Below are 22,270 nucleotides of genomic sequence, written 5' to 3'. Positions count from 1 at the left end.
TGGAGATCGGATCAGACTAATGACAGCCGCATTGCCGTGAGTTTAGCTATTTGAATAATCATTATTTAAAGGAACTAGGATGATATACTATCTAAAATATTTAGCTAAAATATTTGTGGGGATATTAGTTCACATCTAGACATTATTGTGCAAGTATGGAAATGAACTGGGATTCGAACTGACTGGCTACCTAACATGGCTACGTCAACAAATGAAATCATTTGAAGCTGGGAGTTTTCGGGTCGTATGGGGCTTTAATGAATATTTGAAGGTATGTTTGGACACAAGTATAGTAGGAAAATATGTTAAGATTTTTTTTACTACTAAATTTATGAGACAGCAACACAAGAATACAACGATATAAGGCCTCAACCATGCACAGCTTTTTGTGCACCGTAAATCGAAGATTTTTCTAAGGGGTGGATCTGTAGCTCTCTATTCTGTCAAAATAATTTTTCAGAGAGCTACAGTTCTGCAGCTATTTCGAATCCAGCAGGGGTTTTAAATTTTTTCCCAGATTACTTTCTACTAAAACTCCATTTTCTGACTAACTAAAGTAAATAGATATCTTTGTACATATCCTCCACTTTTCATCTATATCAAACCCTGGTGTATTTTTATAAGTATATATTTGAAAGTAAAACTTGTTCCCCTATTGTGGCCCTGGGGTCATCACTTGAACAACTTTGAATCGATGCTACATCAGGAAGGTTTCATGTAAGTTTCATGTTTTCTAGTCCAGCGATTCTTGAGAAGATTTACCTCGTTTTTACTTATTTTTGACTATATCCACTTAAAAGGGGGTATGACCCTTCCTTTGAAAAATAAAATAAACAAGAGATCTTTGTAAAACACATATGCCCCCCATGGTGCAAAATTGAAAAGGATTATACACACACACATCATTTAATTGAGAGTAGTATCATCAATTCAAAATATTGAGCACACAATATCTTCCTATGTCAAGAGTGGATTGACCATGTGACCTAAAAATCAATAGGGGTCATCAACTCCTGAAGATGTACCAGTGTACCAAGTTTGATGTCTGTCAAGCAAAGGGTTCTCAAGATATTGAACGGACAGTATATTCCTATGTCCAATTTGACCCGTGACTTTTGACCATGTGACCTTAAAATAATTAGTAGTCATCTTCTCCTGAAGATGTACCAGTGTTCCAAGTTTGATGTCTGTCAAGCAAAGGGTTCTCAAGATATTGAGCGGACAGTATATTCCTATGTACAGTTTAACCCTTGACCTTTGACCATGTGACCTCAAAATCAATAGTGGTAGTCTTCTCCTGAAGTCGTATCAGTGTACCAAGTTTGATGTCTGTCAAGAAAAGGGTTCTCAAGATACTGAGCAGACAGTATATTCCCATGTCAAGTTTGACCCTTGACCTTTGACCATGTGACCTCAAAATCAATAGGGGTCATCTTCTCTTGAAGATGTACCAGTGTATCAAGTTTGATATTTGTCAAGCAAAGGATTCTCAAGATATTGAACGGACAGTATATTCCTATGTTCAGTTTGACCCTTGGCCTTTGACCATGTGACCTCAAAATCAATGGGGGTCATCTTCTTCTGAAGATGTACTGGCGTACCAAGTTTGATGTCTGTCAAGCAAAGGGTTCTCTAGACATTGAATGGTCAGTATATTCCTATGCCCATTTTGACCCTTGACCTTTGACCATATGACCTCAAAATCAATAGGGGTCATCTACTCCTTAGGATGTACCAGTGTGCCAAGTTTGATGTCTTTCAAGCAAAGGGTTCTCAAGATATTGAGCGGACATTATATTCCTATGTCCAGAGTAGATTGACCCTTGACCTTTGACCTGAAAAACAATAGGGATCCTCTTCTACTCATAACTAACCCACATATGAAATATCTTTATCATCAAGTGAATGGTTCTCAAGATATTGAGCGGACAACACATGGTCTACAGACCGACCGACAGACAGACAGGTGTAAAACAATATGCTCCCTCTTTTTCAAAGGAGGGCATAAATATTGAAGCTTCTTCAGTCAAGGATGCTCTCTACCAAGTTTGGTAGAAATTGACCCAGTGGTTTTGGAGAAGTTGAGAATGTGCAAAGATTACAGATTAACCTCTCAATGGACAACAGACAGAATGATCTATATAGACAATGAGCGATTAAAAAAGCTAGCTCAGGCAAGCTAATTAAAATGAAACAAATGAAATTGTTAAACAAATAGCTTACTTTTAGGCTTACAGGTAAAATGAAGCTCACTGCTTATTTCTTTAATGGCTTCAGGATCAACATCAATTGATGAACCTCATTCACTCTCATCTAGTAGTCCCTTTCTTGGTTTCTGAATTTAAATATGAACTAAAATTGTAACTACACAAACTGGAATTATAGTAAAATTACCTGACAACTTGAAAGAAAACATGAGGAGTGTGGTTCCAAAAAAATTTCTTGATAAGTTATTCATGTACATGTACTCAACTTGTTGTTCATTTATATGACCTTTTCTCAGTACTTTCCTTGGACCATGAAGACCTTTCTTGTCACTATCATATATACTTGCATTTAAGTCAAGTAAGTTTGATTCTGAATATATGTCAAAGTTATCATTGCATACTACTACTGAAAAAAATTTCTTGCTGCAAAATCGCAAAATTAGAAAATTTCAACAATATTTTAAGTTATTAATTTTATGGACCAAGCTAGTCACTCAATGTCATTTAAATGCATTCTTTCCCCATGAAAAATATTTGTGAATAATTACATGCTGTCTTCTGAGTATAAACAAGGATAAATTCAATATAAGAGTACAAGTCTTAACTCTATCATTCCCTACCAACACACTTGTAAAGAGAGTATTAAAGTATTAATTACTACCATGTGTTTGTGTGCTATCTGAAATAGTGAGATGAAATTAATAAGAGGCCCATGGGCCACATTGTTCACTTATGTCATCTTGGCCCTGTCATTGTTCATGTGTTGTGATTTTTTAAAGATTTCTTTTATCAATCTTTATTCTTATAAAAAAATTTGACCTCATATTGCTTCCCAAACATAGCCCAGGAATTAACTCATGTCCGTAAGTCCGAGACTAGTAGAAAACATGTCGGACTAGTGAACTCTCTATAGCACTAGTCCGTACGGACTAGTGAAAATCCGGAAATCAATTTTGAATTGGTAAAGATTTTAGCAAGATTTGTCTGAGTCTCTTAGATGTTTGAACTTATGGTTGATTACCTGCATGGTCAGGTGTTTGCATGACTATGACAGTCTGATCTTCCAAACACATGGAGTGCGTTTGAGACCGCCGTTCTTCGAACGAGCACACATTGTCAAATTCCTGCCGATTCCGAACGCCGAGTACACATCACGAGAACGTGTTCTAGGTGCAAGAATTGCAAGTAGTGTGGTCCGAGAACATGCACGTTTGTATGCACATGTTCTCGTCATTCGCGACTCTAACACAGTAGTTCATAACACTATAGCTCATGACTTGGTCAATCGAGTGAATTTTATTGACTTTATTGATAAAATTTCGAACTCCTGTGACTCTAAGGTCTGAATACCAAAACAACAGGAACGTCAATCTCGAACGCACTTATGGACGTTTATCAAAGGATTAACTCAATATGGTGGTCTCTTTTTCTTCTATAGGTGTCAGAAATTGAACTGTTTGCAACTGTGATGTGTTTAGTTTGATTAAAATGAAGATCATTTTTTGATATACTGGACGGACTAGTGAAATGCTTTGCGGACTAGTGAAGATCAATAGTGACTAGTCCGAACGGACTAGTGCTTGAAAAAGTTAATTTCGAACCCTGTAGCCCCAAAGGCCAGATCACAACATAACTGAAAATGAATTCACATGATACTGGATGCCTCAACACCAATATGACTAACTTGATCTTGCTGTTCTGGATAAGACCAAGGTCACAATATCATGGTATGATATGAAAGACCTTGCCATATGAAATCTATATATATAGAATATGAAAGCTTTATCTTAAATATTTCAGGAGATATTAAATACCCTGGTAGGTAAGATTTTTTCTTATTAAAAGTAGACAACTTCCAAGTCAAGGTCACAAATACATCAAGGTCTGCAAGCCTTAATTACCTTGAATAGTTCAGAAGATATTGAATAGGTCAGGGATTTTTTTTTTAAAGTACAGTCAAACCTGTATTAAGAGACTGTCCAATGAAGAATGGAAAAAAGGTCACATATGACAGGCGGTCTCTTAATACAGGTTGCCTATTTCCGCAGTTAATGGATAAAATTTCGCAAATAATTTGTACAATGGAGAAAATTACTACATCTATTTGGAATTTATCATTAAGAATATCAAGTACGGTTTTAATAGTTGTAAAATAAAATTAATAATACACTGTAGTTAAAAATCTAGAAAACAATGTGTTGTATCATGATTTATTATTCATCAAAAATTACATTTAATCTGTTTAAAAATGATAAACATGCATTTCATATTACACATTTACATGAGATTTAAATCTCATTTATGAACTGCATGTAAATTTTCTAAAACTTATAAACACTTTGTTGTAAAGAGTATTTATGTATAGCCGTCCCGTGGGGATTCGGATTAGAATAGGTCCTCAGTACCTCTTGCCTGTTGTAGAAGGCGACTAAATGAAGGACCTTCAGATGAGACTGCAAAAACCGAGGTCCCGTGTCACACCAGGTGTGGCATGATAAAGATCCCTCCCTGCTCAAAGGCCATAAGCGCCGAGCATAGGCTGAAATTTTGCAGCCCTTCACCAGCTCTGGTGACGTCTCCATATGAGTGAAATATTCTCAACAGGGACGTTAAACAATATTTAATCAATCAATCATGTATAGCCTACTTGTACAGTGTAACTAAAAAATGCAATACTTGTGGTAAGAAAGCAAATGATGAAGTGTTGTGTCTCCTTTTGTACAATACATGCTGGGAATATGTTATTCAATTTGAGAAACATTAAATAAATCAACATATCCATTGTAAATGCACAGCAAATCTTTTAAGCTTTGAACTAATGCAGGCAACTGTCTTGAACTCGGACGTGTCAAATATTCGGGACATCTCGAAGTGAGCCACTAGTTCTGGTCATTATTCTGGAAATTAATTCAGAGGGCCTACTAAACAAGATCACCGCCAAACTATGCGTTATAAAACGAAAGTGTTAGGGGCGATAATTCCCAGAATAGTCGTGCATTTGAAAACGAAAGTGTAGGGGCGATAATTCCCAGAATAGTCGGCTCAACCAAAATCAAAAGTATTAATCGCGTTGTAATGGAAAAATGTACAGTCGTTAAATAAAGGTAAAATTTCGTGAAAATACACGAAAAGGTTTTAAAAATCATGGTCATTGGTCACATCAAGACAGGTGGTCGTTTAATACAGGTACAATATATAGAGCAACTTCTTGGGGGGGACTTTTTATGGTCACATACGACAGTGAGTCGCTTAATACAGTGGGTTGCTATGGCAGTTTTGACTGTAGGTCAAACTCCAATGTCAAAAGATCAAACACCATTGTGTACAAGGTCTTGCCATAAAGAATATATATACAAACTAGATGCGATCTCGTTGCGAGCAATGAGTGGGTCTTCCGTCCAATTTTAGATGTGATGAGATAAGAATTTGACCGAGATTTTCGTTCATAAATAATGATACAAAAATAATGTATAGACGTACAACTTATCTTCGGTAATGTTTTACAAATATTGATCATTTAAGTGTTATAAATTAAAGACTCTCTGCCCCTCTCGACCATTAATGAAAGGGGTCAGCCTTTTTCGAGAAAAAAGTTAATAATATTATTTACTGCAATACAAAATCGACTGATCAGGCGAGTCATGTCGCCCGGAGGCCTTTTTTTTAATATATCATTCTAGATATATTTCGCAAAACTGAACAAATTTTGTTCTACATGTCCTATCAAAATTTTCTTGAGAAAAGTTATTGATTGCAACATTTATCAGACTGTTAAGGAGAGTCATAAGGCCCATGGGCCTTTTTCTTGATATCGTTTGAAAGATCTTGCAAAACTGAACAACTTTTGTTCTACATGTCTTATCAAAAGTTTCTCCAGAAAAAAGTTATTGATTGTGACACTAATCAAACTGTTCAGGTGAGCCATGAGGCCTGTTCGCCTTTTACATGATGTTGTTCAAAAGATCTTGCAAAACTGAACAACTTTTGTTCTAGATGTCTTATCAAAAGTTTCTTGACAAAAATATCATAGATTGCAACGATAACCCAACTGTTCAGGTGAGCCATGAGACCCGCAGGCCAATTTCTTAACATCGTTAGTTAACGCTTGCGAAACTGAACAACTTTTGTTCTACATGTCTTGTCAAAAGTTTCCCGAGAAAAAAGTTATTAATGTTATTAATTATGATACAAATCTGACTGTTCAGGCGAGCCATGACGCCCAGAGGTCTATTTTTTGATATCATTAGATAGATCTTGCAAAACTGAACAACTTTTATTCTACATGTCTTATCAAAAGTTTCGTGAGAAAAAAGTTAATCATTGTAACAGAAATTCAATGGTTCAGGCGAGCCATGAGGCCCATGGGCCCATTTCTTGATATGGCACGAAAGATCTCAATAAACTGTACAACTTTTGTTATATATGTCTAAGCAAAATATTTACGAGTTAAAAATTCTGATTTAAAACGTGGAAAAAAATTGGGCACTTTTTTAAACTCCATTTTCGACCCCTACTGAGCTTCCATACTAGGCACTTCCAGAAATTTTGAAAATCCAGGTGCACAACTACAACATGTCGTCTAACATCACTGAAAATTTCAGCACTCTAGCTTTTATCGTTTTTGAGATTTTGGCCACACAAAATGATCATCTAAAAATCGATAAAAGGGGGATAACTTTCGACCGGAAGTGAATTTTCAAAAATAAAAGAATATGTATCAGGTTTAGATCATGATACATCATCCCTAAAATTTTCAAAGAAATCCATCCAGCCATCTCTGAGAAATCGTCTGCACAAAATGTGTAAAGAGAAAAATATTAATAATAATAAAAGAAGTGAAAAATCAACAACAGAATAATAGAAGGGTCTTCCGTTGGAGACGGAAGACCCTAAATATGAAGCCCTATCTAACATAGTTCCAAATATATTTAATATGTCATGTTTTCTTAAAAGTAGGTCAAACTCCAAGTTCAAGGTCACAAGGTCAAAAATCATGACATGAAAGGAAAGGTCTTGCCATAAGAAATACAAATACAAGATATGAAAGATCTACTTTAAATAGCTAAGGACATTGTACTACAGTGGAGCCTCGTTAATCCGGACACTTTGGTTCCCAGCAAAATCGTCCGGATTATTGAAGCGTCCGGATAACTGAATTACATATTTTCTATCTTAAATTTACATAATAAGTAACCACTTACTTTATTGATGCGTAGTGAATTAAATACATTCTTTCATTGGATTTAACCATTTGCATTAGTAAATAAATTACGATAACAGGGATTTTTTTAGGGTCTGTAGAGGGCCAAAATTTGGCCCCATTCCCAATGCTGAAAACCAGGTGTTTTTCCCAAAATGATGCCTAAAAATTCCATATAATGGATGCTTTGATGAAAATATGCCATGAGGGGCCATCCAACCTTAGTGCGACTCTGTTGCAAAATAATTGACAGTTTTTTCTCTGCCAAAGACCAGAAATTAAAGCATGCTTAAGCCAGCCACATTGATAATAAAATATCAAATGGTTAATTTTTTTGCTTATTTTTCTTATTTATCTGTATGAAACAAATTTCCCAATTTCAATCAAATATCTCTGTTTTTCCCAAACTTGAAGGCCCTGGCCCCTGAATTCAAGGGGTAAAAAATCCCTGGATAATGTCAACATTTCCATGCATTAAAAGAAAAAAAAACCATTTACATGCATTTCAAAGCTCTAAAATTGAAATATACATGTGCAGTGTATTTGCCTATATGCTTACATTGTACATAATTGCATATTAGCACTACAAATAAATATACAAAACAGTGTACTGCATGCACTAAAACAGAAAATGAAGCACTATATGTAACTATAAATAATATTTCATCACACTTTTACTTCTTAAAGGGGCCGGTCATTCCGTCTGTCACAATTCACGGATTCAGTGGTCTGTTAAAACTATCTTCATCGTCGAATGTTGATTTAAGAATTTCATCTTTATCATGTCAGTTGACAACATTCTTTGACCAAAATTCCATCTGCCAGAATTTATATTTCTGATTCTATAATTATCCAGGCCAATATTGGAAGAACAAAATCATGATATCGTAATATTAAGGCGTACTACTGCTTTGATCTACCATACGCACCAAGCATTTTCATCATGCGATATTAATGAAACAAAACTCAGATGAAACCAACATTACGGGTACATACAAAATTTAATTGTCATTTTCCTTAAAATGGTAATTTTCTCACTTCTACCCAGAGTCGAAAAATTTAAAAGCAATGAAGCTCTACAACATCACAACAAGAATCAATCATACATAGGTACACTCTCACATGCCTGACATTTTAAACACTAAAAATTTACTACATGTACATATACATGCATGTGCATGCACATACATGCATATTTCACGCCAATCAACAGTATAAAATCCAGAATCTAGAAGTACATTCTGCACTCTTTAGATTTAAACAAGAATTCTGAGAGTATTGCATGGCAATACATAGTCCCCTACCGCTTGCAAAAATTACTGTACCACAAAATTATTCAAAGTTCATTATGTATGTAGGTTATGGTAAAAGGGAAAATTGGGGAACCAGGATAGGAAATCAACTACTATTTGAGTAGAGACTAGACCAGGGGAAAAAAAGAGAAATTTATAATTAGGTTTATAATTAGGTCTTTAAACTACTAGATATTAATACCTTATTTTGTTTACTAAATCCACATAACCTTGTATCTACAAAACAAACCTGTCTATACATCAGAGACTGTTTTAATGTTAGAAATAAGTTTTCAACAGTTTGATATTTTGTAATGTATCAATATATATGTGTATCTATGTATGGCTAACAACACATTCTTATATAATGTGCTTTAGTGCCAATAAAGAATTGAATTGAATTGAATTAAAGGACGTACACCTCATGTTTTCAAAGTATACAAAATTATATGCATTTTGTCTTCTTTATATGCTTATAGTAATTAATTCTAATAGTTCGTTCACCGAAATTTTGCGATAAATTAACCACAATACAGACTTAAATCTAAGCCCTGATTTCAAAAGTCTAGTTAATTAGGCAGGTAGCAGAGCTGCCAACATTATAAAATGGAAAATAGTAAGGTGGGGGTCAGGGGGCTGCCTAGACCCCCTGCCGCTGGAGATTTTTTTATGAATAAACATGTAACCTGAGCAATTTTAGGCACATTTCAATTCCAAATTTAATGAATTTAGACATACTAATTGTTATACATTTTACAATTTTACTGCAAAAGATCAAATACATCTTTTATTGATTTTACTTTCTAAAACTTGGGTAAAAAATAGTTACATTAGTATATTGCATAATTTTACAGTTACTGTGTCAGTTATTCTGGCAAGTTTTTATATATTATATATATAATTTTAGTTACTGAATCAGTTATTCTGGCAAGTTTTTTTTATGTCATTTTCGCTGCCGTGAGAAATGTTGAAGATTTGTCAAACAGATTGTACACGTATACAAACTCCCCCTTTCTGACTTTGAAACGAATACCGTATTTTGCCGAATATAATACGCAGTGGTGTTTAATACGCACCCCCCACTTTGAGCCTAAAAGTTGGTGAAAAAACGCACTTCGGGTGTATAATACGCAGCAAAAATTTTGACCAAGCGGTAATCTTTATTTTATACTTGGTGTTAATTTTCACTTAATATTTTTGCAGAAATAATGAATTCTAAACAACGCACAATAATTTGCAAACTTTTTGAGATGAGGTCTACATCGCGGTAATCTTCAATGAGAATCTTCAGGGAAATATCAACCCGGACAAGCCTGTTCATTTCAGCAAAGCACGAGATTTTGTAGCATTAAAGTCTTAACTGACTCGATATTTCCTTTGTTGAAACTTAAAATCAATCAAATAGCCGATGTTATAAAAATAAAATGAAACAATTAAACTATCGCTTATTTTACTGTAATCAACACACCATGGTAGGTACAAAGATGCAAATTATCAACTCCTCGTTAACTACGATGACTATTAAAATGTGTGGAAAAAAAATTTGTTAGGTATTTCTTTACCCGGAGGGGGTATCTAACAAAAGCAGTGTACACAACAATGGCTTCGTAAAACACATGCTTTTACGCAAGAATAGTTATTTCAAAGATTCAAATAAGTATTTCATTAAAAATTAGGCCTATTCATAAAACTTACAGTAAACAAACTTTTAGCAAGTGACAAAATTATTTTCCAACAATTTTAGCACGTGTCAAGGCATTATTGTGTACACATGCTTTCAATAATGGCGGCATGCGATGTAATGAATAGTCAGATCCAATGCAATTTGATTGGCTGTTTGTTTCATGATAATTGAATTATTTAGATATTGTAAGTATATATATCACATTTTCTGTAATTTTACGTTTCTGTAGTAATTTTCTTGAGGTCGAATTTTCTACTTAATAAATAGGTGAACGTGAAAAGGCGCGGCGTACAGTATCCGAAGCCTTGGTCTTTGAGTGAAATATTACACTACTTAATCGCCGAGTTTCATCTGGAAAAAAAGGTCAAAAACCTATTGTGGTATATAATACGCACCCCTTTCTGACACAAAAATATTCTCTAAAAAAAGTGTGTATTATATTCGGCAAAATACGGTAGATGATTACAGTGTACTTGCATATTGTTCTTTGAATTTCTAGCTCCATTAGGCTTTCTTCTTTGGGGGAGTATTGTTGTTATTTCCATCAACACATGCTTTACATTCAGTAGCAGCTGCCATATTGTTTATTTTAAAGCATTAAAATGATCTAGACTCTATATAGATATAGACTATGCAAACAAACGTAGTAACGACTATAGCTTGCTTATTATAAAAGTAAAAACCAATGACGGACAGCTCTAAAAATTTCAAAATGTCAAATAAGCGAAAATCGAAAGATGTACAGTGAAATCGTAAGTCATATTTTCGGCCCTAAAATCGTAAGCCTTACGCCAAAATCGTGAGGGTTGGCAGCTCTGAGGTAGCCACGTGGTACAGTGACGTCACATGCGCCCTTCGGATTGTGAAAGTACTATGAGGTATTACTAAAAACTCAGATTTTAGGGGCCTAATTTATTCACCATGGGCAACATTTAAATCGAAGTTGACAAATTTCCTGAGTTTTATATCTTATCGCCACCAGTGCATACAAATAGCTCAATGTAAATACCCAAATATAGCGAGGAAAGCAAGTATGAAATCAGCAATATTGCGAGTAAATAATGTTCATAGGGGTCACTGTCTACAAACTGTTCAGTAATGTTATTCCTTTATACATCTGTAATTGGCGCTGTTTTTCTAAAATAAACAGTGCAATCATTATTTATTTTTGGATTAGACCAATTATAATATGTTACATTGTTGACAACTATGCCCTAGGCCAAGCTACTAGCTGTCACAGGTGCATTTCACAAAGAAAGAAAAAGAAAAACAAGAGATGTTTGTAAAACACATATGCCCCCCATGGTGCAAAATTGAAAAGGGTTATACACACACACAAATATAATTGAGAGTAGTATCATCAATTCAAAATATTGAGCACACAATATCTTCCTATGTCAAGAGTGGATTGACCATGTGACCTAAAAATCAATAGGGGTCATCAACTCCTGAAGATGTACTAGTGTACCAAGTTTGATGTCTGTCAAGCAAAGGGTTCTCAAGATATTGAACGGACAGTATATTCCTATGTCCAGTTTGACCCTTGACCATGTGACCTCAAATTCATTAGTAGTCATCTTCTCCTGATGATGTACCAGTGTACCAAGGTCGATGTCTGTCAAGCAATGGGTTCTCAAGATGTTGATCGGACAGTATATTCTTATGTCCAGAGTAGATTGACCCTTGACCTTTGACCATGTGACCTCAAAATCAATATGGGTCATTTTCTTCTAAAGATATACCAGTGTACCAAGTTTGATGTCTGTCAAGCAAAGGATTCTTGAGACATTCAGTGGTCAATATATTCCTATGTCCAGATTGACCCTTGACCTTTGACCATGTGATCTCAAAACCAATAGGTGTCATCTTCTCCTGATGATGTACCAGTGTACCAAGTCTGATGTCTGTCAAGCAAAGGGTTCTCAAGATATTGAGCGGACAGTATATTCCTATGTCCAGAGTAGATTGACCCTTGACCTTTAACCTTTTGACCTAAAAAACAATTGGGGTCCTCTTCTTTTTATAATCAACCCACATATGAAATATCATTACAATCAAGTGAATGGTTCTCAAGATATTGAGCAGACAACTCATGGTTTACCACATGGGGTTAAGACCAGCAGTTTGACCTTGACCTTTGACCACGTGACCTGAAAATCCATAGGGATCATCTACTCTCTAAGGAAAGCCTCTGTATCAATTTTGGCTATTATAAAGCAAAGGGGTCAAAAGATATTGAGTGGACAACACATAGGCTTAAGACCAGAGGTTTGACCTTGACCTTTGACCATGTGACCTGAAGGTCAATAGGGATCATCTACTCTCCAAGGGCAACCCTTGTACCAAGTTTGGTAGTTATCATGCATAGGGGTCAAAAGTTATTGAGTGGACAACACATGGTCTACCTCATGGGGTAAAGACCAGCAGTTTGACCTTGACCTTTGACCATGTGACCTGAAAATCTATAAGGATCATCTACTCTCCAGGGGCAACCCCTGTACCAAGTTTGGTTGTTATTAAGCAAAGGGGTCGAAAGATATTGAGTGGACAACACATGGTCTACAGACCGACCGACCGACAGTTGCAAAACAATATGCCCTCTTTTTTTCAAAGGGGGGCATAAAAACACAAATCAATAACTATAATCAAATTTAAAGTGGAAATCACATTATTTTATTTTAATAAAGCAATCTTATTATTATTTTTGAATTGCGATCAGGACCTCGATAGGAAGCGGGAGCACAGCATTATACTGATGCACTCTTGAAAGATTTTATGAGTTCAATGAGGAAATAATTTTATAATTATAATTTTAGGAACTACAATAGTCTATTATTTTTATAATTAAAAGTTCAATTATTTTGTATCATTAAATTTTTCGTAAATTTACCAGTTGGTAGAAACTGAGAGCACAAGTTACATTGTATATGTTGTTACAAGGTGAAGGTCAGTTGATCCGAGTGTGTATTGAATTTGAAGACCAAAACAGAATGTATGCTGTAGGCCTACCAGTGCTTATAAGCTTCCATATATCCATTTTCTTGCAGCTTATCTGGGTCTCTGTTCAAGTGGTTTTTGAAAAAGTGATTGGGTGTTTGTTTTGATTTGAATTTCATTGCTTTCAAACTCCAAAACTACGCAAAATATTTCATATAAAACACATTTAAAGTAGTTTAAGGCATGAAAAGAATTAATTTTGATGAAAAAGTTTAGAAACATGCGTTGAGTCCTTTAACCATATCAATAAACTGTGACATGTAGGTGATCAAGAATAATTTAGCTATATTGTTGTATTACTATGCTAGAAGTTTTAATGAGTGTAGTACTCTTTTCTACAGAGATAAGAAACTAGGATGTAAACTAACAATTCATGCTATTTTTTTATGTTCAAGGGCCATAACTTAATGAAAAATCAACAGACCGAGACAAAATTCGAACTTGATCTGTAACTTGTTATGGCAAAGTAAGGTACTAATTATCAAATGAATATCAACTGAAATGCAAACTGAACTTGTATTCCTCTGAGAGGAAGCCTTTGACTAAATATCAGGGCAATATCTGTATCTGTAAATGAAAAAGCCCGGAAAACTGTTTGACCTATTTTTTCCAAAACACAGATCAAGGATGGACCAATCCAGCTGAAATGCACATTGAACTTGTATTCCTCTGAGAGGAGGCCTTTGACTAAATATCAGGGCAATACCTGTATCCGTATGAAAAAAAGCCCGAAAAACTGTTTGACCTATTTTTAGCTGAAAAGTAGTTCAAGGATGGACCAATCCAGCTGAAAAGCAATCTGAACTTGTATTCCTCCGACAAGAAGCCTGTGACTAAATTTCAGCACAATATCTGTATTCGTAATGAAAAAAAGGCCCGGAAAACTGCTTGTCCTATTTTTAGCCCCAAAGTAGGTCAAGGACGGACCAATCCAGCTGAAATGCAAACTGAACTTGTAATCCTCCAAGAGAAAACCTGTGACTAAATTTCAGGACAACATCTGTATCCACAATGAAAAAAAGCTCGGAAAACTGTTTGACCTACTTTAAGTCCTAATGTACGTCACGAACAGATGAACCAATTCAGCTGAAATGCAAAGTGAACTTGTATTCCTCTGAAAGGAAACTTATGAGTAAATTTCAGGGCAATATCTATCTGTAAGAAAAAAAGTCTGGAAAACTGTTTGACCTACTTATAGCCTTAAAGTAGGTCAAGGATGGACCAATCCAGCTGAAATGCAAACTCACTCTTTCAAAGTTGTATATGCATCTGTTACGGGAAAAAGTCCGGAAAACATGACCCCGGACGGACAGCCAGCCAGTCAGACAGACACATGGACAGCATCATAACATAATACGTCCCGTTCAGTGACCGTCATATAAAAATGTGTAGATCTATAATGGTGGGTGTTTTCTGTAATCAAAACAGTGCCCTTTGTAACATTCTGAAATACTGTATAATGGTATTTTCTGAGGATGTCCATTTTTTGCAGATATAAAAAAATCTGCAAAAATTACAAATGCAATATATATATATTATTACTACAGTAACTTGATCCAAAGAGTCGGATCACGTTGAGTTGACAGGCGCAGATCATCAGATCACACGAGACGCGAAGCGTCAAGTTTGATCTGATGATCTGCACCTGTCAACAAGACGTGATCCGACTCTTCGGATCAAGTTATTGTAGTAACAAGATGTACCGTGAGCAATGTTCACTAAGAATACCCTCCGCTCACCCCAATCTCCCAAAGGGTGTTGTAAATAGGTATAAATTACCTCTTTCCTGAGTGTAAGAATATGGTATGCCTTTGTAGAAGAAAATGGAAGATATAGTCCGAACACAAATCCATGGCATAAACCTATAATTTTGACCTTGAGATCAAAGGTCAAGGTCATAAAGAGGTCATGAATGTACATGACACATAGTCTCTTGGTGATACACCCATGTCTTATGGTATGACTATGTCAAAACCCTATAATCAATTTTGACCTTGAGGTCAAAGTTCAAGGTCATATACAGGTCATAAAGGTACTCCACACATCGTCTCATGGTGATACACTCATGTGTCAAATATGATATGCCTGTGTCAAAGAACAAAGAAGTCATGGCCCTGACACGAATCCATTGTAAAAACCTTTAATTTTGACCTTGAGGTCAAGGTCATATGGAGGTCATGAAGGTACATGACACATCGTCTCATGGTGATACACTTATGTGTCAAATATGGTATGCCTATGTCAAAGAACAAAGAAGTTAAGGCCTGGACACGAATCCATTGTAAAAAACCTTTAATTTTGACCTTGAGGTCAAGGGTCAAGATCATATAGAGGTCGTGAAGGTACTCGACACATTGTCTCATGGTGATCCACCTGTGTGCCAAATATGGTATGTCTAAGTCAAAGAACAAAGAAGTTATGGACCGGACACAAATCTGCAGACAGACAGACAGACGGACGGACAGAAAGACAGACAGAGTGATTCCTATATACCCCCCCAGAACTTCGTTCGGGGGGGTATAATGATAAATTTATCATATACCCCCTTATGCATTTTAAATCCACATTTATAAGATAATAAATGTAATCCAAATTATCAAAAACACAGACATACCATGAAATTATGTTTTGTGTACGCAGTTTCGTTTGTGACGCGGTCAATATTTTCCACAAATAACGTTGCGCTGATGCATTGTGACGGCATCAGTTTCAGAGGATACTGATACGGAATCAGAAAACCAGTATGGTTATCCGGAAAACCAGATCACACGCTGTGAAATCCACAGTATCAAAGAACGATACATTGATGGGTATAATATATATATATATCTCGATACATATAAGTATATAGATAGGTATAATGCAACCACATAAATTGAACATGCATAATTTTAGAGATCCATGCAATTGCAAAAATGTCCACAACAGAAAATACCCATTATACAGTATTGCAATTATTAATTTACCTTTGTGAATTGAAGTGTACAGGAATCTTTTTTATTTCGTTTCCTTTCTGCATCTAGAAAAGATATATTTTCCCCTCATCAATAAAATAGCAATACATAAACAAACAATGACAACATAATCATTGGAATTTTTTGTAAAAATTCAATGACATATTGTCTTTGCATGTTCTCACTTTACATACATGTAACCTTAGGTTGTATGGGTTTCAGCTCAATTAAATTGGTATATGAAAATAATCACTTACATGCATATAAATTCTTGCAACTTCTTTACCAATAAAGACAATTAATTAATGTACATGCAGTTGTGTAAGTATATTCAATAACATTACCATTTGTTGACAAATCCTTTTTCATACTAAAATAGTCACAATCTTTTTCCACTTCTATCATGTCTATATCATTCTCATTATCTGAAAACAAAAACCTGTTTTTTGTGATGAATCCTATAAACTGCACTAAGCATCCTAAATTCATGATTACAAAATCTGTAAGACAAATAATTTTAAATCAATGAAAGGTGTCAAGTAAGTCTGAAATAGAAGGGGGGGGGGGTGGATTGCAACAAAACTTTCCTGATACAGAAACATTGATCTGTATAGAAACATTAACATACAGCTTTTCAGTTTAATAAAATTGTAGTTTTAAGGCAGTGATTGCAAGGTATCACGTGGTTTCTTCATGTATCTAAAAAGAGACTATTTTCGTATCCGGAATACGTCAATCGCTTAAGCATCAGTAATATTGACAGACGATGGAAACAATTTAAGACTTAATTGTCAGTTATAACCAGACACAGGGTAAAGTGAAAATATGTTTAGAAATATACAAAAAAAAAATTAATGAAAAATCCCTTATGTTTTAATTATCTTTTAAATAAGAGTCATAAGGCCCTAAGTCTCCATGATACATCCCCCCCCCCCCCCCCCCCCCATGTTAATTTTCAGTCTTACAACACATAAATTTAATTCACAAACCACTAGGCCTATTAAAATCATAATATTATACAATAATATAAATTCTATAACATGTATATGATGTTAGTGCACATAAGTCTAAAATGCTGGCTTTGTAAAATTCAAGGGAAACTAGGGGTGGGACGATACAGCATAAAGCCGATCCGATACGTATCACGATACCATAGACACGATACGATATATATCGCGATACTTTTCATGTTAGTAAAAGACTGTAAAAAGAGTTTCAAACTTTCAAATTTAATAAGGGAAAAACAAATTCACATCATAGTTTTGACTAGAAATGAAATAGCACCATAGTTACTTGACTACCTTTGATTTATCTGTGGTTCGAACCCCATTTTTCTCATAAACAGGTAGCCCGAATGAGTCCCAAACCGCAGATTTAGCGCCAGTTGGTATTACTAATTTGACGAAGTCCTGCTTCGTCGCCATTTTTGACAATCATATCGTACTTTTACTTTCACTTTCGAGTGTAAAATAACTGAATTCTTCCGTTCGGATTTTTTTGGATTAAATGGAAGTATCGTTATTTCAGTGGGTGTATCGATATGTAGATCGTCAGAAAAAATATCGCGATGCATCGGTGCACCGATGTATCGTCCCAACCCTAAGGGAAACCCTCAGGCGGAGAAAACACAGGATATGTAAATGCATCATTTTGTGCACAAAATATTATATTACATATATACACACATGAAACAATGTAGTGTATTTGGGGGGGGGGGGGGGGGGGGGGGTTATTATTCTATATTTAAGCTCGCGGGCTAGAATGCCCATTTATCTATCTCTCTCTTCCCGCGTGTTCCGACTAGTTGGACACCATATCAAGAGTTCAGCAGTATTAATCTGTATATTGTTAGTTTATTGTTGGATCAGTGATTTATTATATATGATTCCCACCTAAAACGATTTGGTTGTTTTTACTGTTTGGGGAAATCACTTCATTGGCGTCGCCGATAGGATATATGGCGATCTTTTGAGACCAAAGCGATGCCTATATAGGGAACACCACGCTGTTTGGCCACATGTAATCAATTTTGATTTAATTCAATTTGATTTTTAAAGCATTAAATGAGTCGTTGTGAATTTAGTATGAGTAAATTTATGCAATTTCACATATTCATTTTCCTGTTGATCTGATCTTGTGCTAGGCCCATAGTACAGCAGTATGTATTTGCATTTGTTTAAAGTTGTCAGGCAGGAACAATATCAGTATGAGCCAAAAGCAATGGTCATTTAGTTTGGGTAGGGGGAGTCCCAGGCTCATGAGTGGCATGGGTGTCCTGGAGGGTAATGTGGCTAGACCGGGTGGTTTGGCAGTACTGTGGTTGGGGAAGTAGATATGTCCATCACCCAAGGGAATCGAATTCGATCTCTGCTATGGGGACAACTGGGAATGAACAAAGCCAAGGGCTGGGAGCTGCACAAGGAAATGATCAGGTCATGACCATGTTGGGGGCATTAGAGACCACTCAGACCATGATGGCATCCAATTTAGCTCAAATGACCCAAATACTTGCGGATTTGTCAGATCTTTCAGGGGGTAACCGCTCCCAGGAACCCAGTTCCAAGGAGGATATCGGTACTAGTAGTAATACTGTGAGCAGCCCAAATATGACTAGCTCGAGTAGTATTACAGGGAATCTTGGGTCGGATGTTCCCATTTATGCGACCAGTATCCCAAGCAACACTTGGGTTGCCCCCTACCAGAGCAGTACAGTTTTCTCACAGGGGTTCAATCAAGACAAGGGACTACACAAGACCCACCCAGAGTCCCTGTTTCTAGTGGGTTTGGCAGTAACCCGGGTGTAGTATCTCCCAGTCAAAGTGTTAGTGGGGGGACACAGTGGCGAGACAGTAGGGGGGGTTGTGCCCTGGGGGAAGCCCCTCTACAGTAATGTGAGTGTATCAAGCCCTGATATGTTGGGCCACCCTATGCACCCAGGAGCACATGTGCACACAAGTACGGAATCCCTCAAGGCCCAGAGCCACCCATGTTCTGCCCTGGGGCAGGGATATAGGGGTCAGCCCACTAGTGGGTCTGTGTCTGTAGTCACTTTCAGAAATCCAGCAGCTGGACTGGGTTCAGTAGGCAGTGAAGTTCCATTTGCACCAGAGATGGGGCGATTACATTGTAAATGTAATTGATTACGATTACGATTACTTTGAAAATCTATGATTACGATTACGATTACGATTACACATATTTTGAAAGTAATTTATTACAATTACGATTACTGTGAAAAGTAATCATGATTATATGCTTTTGAACAAGAAAAACAACAAATATTTACTGGTTTTATTAATAAGAGGGTATACTAGTTCAGATTATTAAGTTTAATTTAAACAGATTTAGACCTTAGTTGCTATTGAATACATGCAAATACTGTAAGTATAATATCATATAGATATGGATAAATCTTATGATGGCACACATAACATACATAAGCTCTAACTGTTATCTATTAAATAATTATTTTAATATGAATATAAAGTAATCATTGTAATCATTATTGTAATCATAAATTACGATTACTTTGCCAAAGTAATTGATTACGATTACGATTACTTTGCTTCAAAAACAAATGTAATCAATTACGATTACGATTACTTAAAAAAATGTAATCGATTGTAATCAATTACGATTACTGATTACGATTACCCCATCTCTGATTTGCACCCCCATCAGTTAGGGAAAGTACTTCTCTGGGGACCTCAGAGAAGTTCTCTGGATCAACGCCCACATGGTCATCTCGTAGTGATTCATCTAAGCCAAGGCGCAATATTCCAGCTGAGGCTAAAAGCCTCAAGTATACTAGTGGCCTTGAGTGGGGTTTGTTCTATGCCAAGTTTAGAACATTAGCTCGCTACTATGGGTGGAATGATGATGACAGCTTATTGGCCCTCAGCGTCTCTGTTGAGGGGCCTGCACTAAGGTATTTTCATCTCCTCTCATCACGTGGGGAGGACATGACATTCCACGAAATAACTGCCCGATTCAAACAGCGTTTTAGTAAAGGCACCCTGCAGGCAGCCTCGCAGGTCGAATTCAACTCCATGATTCAGGCGGCCAAGGAGAGTCTAGAGCAGTGGGGGGACCGCGTCATGGAAACTGCACAGTGTGCTCTAGGGGCAAGGGTCCCTGGTCAAGTGCTCCAGGAGCAGGCAGTCCTGCGATTCGCGATGGGATGTTTAGATGTGCGAGCAGGCCCGAGGTTGATCGACAACCCCCGTTAATATTGATGAGGCTGTTCAGCAAATAAAGACATACCAACTTAGTCGCCAGGCCTTAGCCCACCATCGTAAAGGGGTGCGTTCTATTTCATGTGACAGTCGGTCATCAGGTGGGGAGCAGTCTAGGTCTCCTTCACCAGCTCAACGTAGAGCTTCTTATGAAAGTTGGGGTCAGGCGAGCTCACCCAAATCTGGAGAGGTGCCCCGGGATAGATCAATGCGTGGTAGTGAGAGTAAGGTCACTCAAAGTAGGCAGGGAGTTTTCCCCGAGCCCTCATCGGCGCCAACAGGGGTCTGTACTTGTCATCTGCATGGCTAGCAAAGATGACGCATGCGGATGGGGTTCAATGTTTTGAGTGTCATCAGTCTGGGCATTATCATCGCAAGTGCCCTAACCGACCTAGGTCCGAGTCCCCAGCTCCACCAAACTCCCGCCAAGAGAAGGAGGCATAGGGTAAACGTGCGTTTTTCAAAATCCCCAACCGTTGGGGCTGCAACTAGAGTTACACCATCTGTGAGGTCTGGGGTGGTTGGATGTGGGGAAAGTGCATGGTGAGTACCCGTGTTACGGCACGTTTGGTCGCCTGGCGACGATACGTGCGGCACATTTGGTTGCTGACAACCATTCGTGCCGCACATTTCGTCACCAGCGACCAAACATGCCGCATGTATCATCGCCCAGCAACCGAATGTGCCGTGAGGGTGGACACTAATGGTCTTCAATTTTAGGCCATACCCTAGCAAGAATGGTCGCCATCCAAGCCCCCTGTCCCAAACATCAACTTTGCTTTTGTTTTGCAAAAAGGGTGTGTGTTCATGTGTGTGTGTATTCGTTTGTGTGTGTCTGTGTATTTGAGTGACAGTGTGAGTGTGTGCGTGCATACACGTGCATGTGTGTATATATTTGTGTGCATGCATGCATATGTGTGTGCATTCATGTGCAATAAAGTTTGTTTTGCATTACACACACACATACCTGCACACATTTGTGACTCAGGTCAAGTACGATACAAAGTCAACAAACAAAAAAGCTGGGCATTTCTGGATGGAATTTGATGTGAATTTATTCTGCAAACACACGAGTTGCAACATTTTAGCAACACAATACTCTTCCATACCATCCTTGTGGCATGTCATTTTTACATTTATTCCTCTGAACAGATAACTCACAAATCTTATAAGACATCTTATATAAGATATAAAATATCTTAATATGTTTTTTATACAAGATATCTTATATAGTATATAATATATCTCATAAATTGTATAAGATGTCTTATTAACGTTTTTTGATTTAAGATATCTCATTAACTCTTATAAGATATTTTATAACTGTTATAAGGTATCTTATAAAAGAAATTTTACAATATATCTCATATATTTTATAAGATATCTTGTAAAACATATAAGATATCTTATATGTTTTATAAGATATTTCTTAAACTTTATAAAATATTTTCTATTTCTATAAAATATCTAATAAATGAATTTTTATAAGATATCTTATAAACTATATAAAGTATCATATTGTTGTGTAATACAGTAAAATATCTGTATCTCGAATATGGTTTATCTCGAATACCCCGCTTGAGTCGAAGTCGACCGCCGGTCCCGGCCGTTTTCCCTACATAAATGATTAAAAAAACTTATATATGATATTTCGAAAACGCTAATCTCGAATACTCCGATTATGTCGAAGTATTTTCAAGG

General features: G+C 36.5%; 2 protein-coding genes across 12 annotated transcripts in view; one reads left to right on the top strand and one right to left on the bottom strand.

Annotated features, from left to right (window-relative positions):
- LOC125675767 (titin-like) overlaps positions 1 to 22,270 on the top strand; it is a 249,910-nt gene that overhangs the window by 186,631 nt on the left and 41,009 nt on the right. The gene's annotated exons all lie outside the window — the stretch shown is intronic.
- Positions 1 to 22,270, bottom strand: part of LOC125661767 (uncharacterized) — a 71,414-nt gene that overhangs the window by 23,734 nt on the left and 25,410 nt on the right. For 9 of the 11 annotated variants that reach the window (XR_008801873.1, XR_008801875.1, XR_008801874.1 and 6 more), the window contains 4 exons: positions 16,679 to 16,759; positions 16,347 to 16,399; positions 14,628 to 14,793; positions 2,224 to 2,335 (listed from right to left, as the gene is read on the bottom strand). The gene's annotated coding sequence lies outside the window, so the exon portion shown is untranslated. The remainder of the gene's footprint in view (positions 1 to 2,223; positions 2,336 to 14,627; positions 14,794 to 16,346; positions 16,400 to 16,678; positions 16,760 to 22,270) is intronic. The other 2 variants (XR_007365076.2, XR_007365077.2) reach the window with 1 other exon arrangement.

Source organism: Ostrea edulis, chromosome 3, assembly GCF_947568905.1.
Source record: "Ostrea edulis chromosome 3, xbOstEdul1.1, whole genome shotgun sequence".
Lineage (NCBI taxonomy): Eukaryota > Metazoa > Mollusca > Bivalvia > Ostreida > Ostreidae > Ostrea > Ostrea edulis.
The sequence above is the reverse complement of the archived record's forward strand: the minus strand, read 5'-3'. Positions and strand labels throughout refer to the sequence as shown.